Consider the following 2,135-nt stretch of genomic DNA (forward strand, 5'->3'; position numbering starts at 1 on the left):
AGCCGCACTGACTGAAAAACACTGAGCTCCCGTTGCCATGGGCGTCTCAGGGATGACCGAGGTATTTGGCCGTAGGAATTGGAGAAGATCCGGACACCAAAGGAAAACACAGCTTCAGAGACTCGCTGCTCTATCTCACAAAGTGTCAGTGTCCTTGTTTTAAATCTTGGCTTCCACAGCAACTGAGAGAAGAAACTTTTCAAATATCAAACAACACAAACGCTGCAAATGCAAACTGAGCAGCAGCTGCTTGAGTTTGAATAAGTTAAGACCGAGTTTTCTCCTCCATCTCAGTCTCTTCTGTATAAATCTACCGAACATTTCACAAAGAAATACAACTGTCATTCGTATATTAGTCACCTGTGCAATGCTAAGAAGATTAATCAATCAATCATTGAGTCTGTTGACAGCACATTTATAATTCATGAAGCAAAAATGCAGATTATTCTTTGGTTACAGGTTGTTTTTTGTGTTTTTGTCCGCTTTATATAAATGTAGTATTTTAAATGTTATCTTTTGGTTGGACAAAACAAAGCCATATATATAGATATAGATATATAGATGTCATCCTGGGTCTGAGCAAATTGACAAACCCATCAATCGACTGATCAGATGTCAATAAGAGTAAAGATGTCAATAACAAATGATGACTATTTGCAGCCCTGTGGGGAAACAAGTTATTTCATCATAATGATTTTACATGAAAATACACAGAAGGCTTTTCAAATATCAGGGGTGAGGTCCACTAGACAAAAAAAAATCTAAAATGGACTACCCTGGCTGTCAGATTGTGTGCCAGAGAGGTCGGTAAGGTCAAAGAAAACACACGTGAATGTCACATGTCATTCGTGACAAGCGTAGCGGTAACAAGAAAATAAAAGCACGATCAGAATGTCACACGTTTCAAGACAAATGGACGAACAATAAAGACGAACCAGCGTTTCCAACCCGGACTGTGGCAGTGATGGAGGAGCCCAATCTCCAGCTGAACTGTGAGGACAAACACTAGAGGATGAGGTCAACGCTCATGCCTCCAACCACTGAACATTTGAACATTCGTACATTTGCACTAACTGTTACTTTGTTTTTACTACTGTATTACCCCGCCTATAGTGTATTTATATTTATATATATTTGTATTTTTATCCTGCTCATAATGTATTCATCGTCCTTATGTCTTATAATTCCTGTTAATACTTTAATATTCCATATATATTTCTACTGTACAGATCTTATTTATTTAGATTTTCACTTTAATATGCACAATACTCTGCACTATTACTGCCTTTTTTTGCACTTCTGGTTAGATGCTAAACTGCATTTCGTTGTATATGTACTTGTACCGTGCAATGACAATAAAGTTGAATCTAGTCTAATCTAATCTGAGGACTGGTCTGTCCCACAGAAAGCGTCCACAACAAGAGAGACACATTTTGAGAGAGACAATCCAATGAAACCTGGTTTTGGAGGGAGAGGTTTTGGAAAGAGCCTTGTTTCTGCTGTGGAGCTGCTCGACCCGGACAAAGTGTCCAAAAATACACTTTTTAAAAAAAAAAAATTTAAACAATCTGTTTATTGAATTTTACATTATTAACAAACAAACAATAGTGTTCCATAAGGTAAAAATTACAGATGTAATTTCAACATACCACAGAACAGATACCAACCCCCCATCCCCCTCCCTCCGGGACCTAGCCCCAACAGATGAGCACATATAGTTGAAAAATAAAGAAAAACAAACAAAGGATAAACAAAAAAAGATGGGTTGATAGAGGAAGAGAGAGAAAGGATAAATAAATAAGCAAGTAAATACATTAATAAAAGAATAGATGACATAAATCATAATAATAATAATAATAACAATATAATAGTAATACTAAAAATAAATGAATGAATAAATAAATAAATAGATAAATACATACATAAAAAAATTAAGAAAATAAATAAAATAGTTAAAGAAGAAAACAAAACAAAACCAAAAGAACAAACAGACAAACAAACAAAATTAATAAATAAATAAATACATACATAAATAAATACATAAATAAATAAATAAATTAAAAAAAAGAAAAGAAAAAGAAAAGAAAAGAAACACAAGTTCCAAAAATACACATTTACAGAAACATTTAATAAAA

Source organism: Limanda limanda, chromosome 12 (assembly GCF_963576545.1).
Source record: "Limanda limanda chromosome 12, fLimLim1.1, whole genome shotgun sequence".
NCBI classification, from domain to species: domain Eukaryota; kingdom Metazoa; phylum Chordata; class Actinopteri; order Pleuronectiformes; family Pleuronectidae; genus Limanda; species Limanda limanda.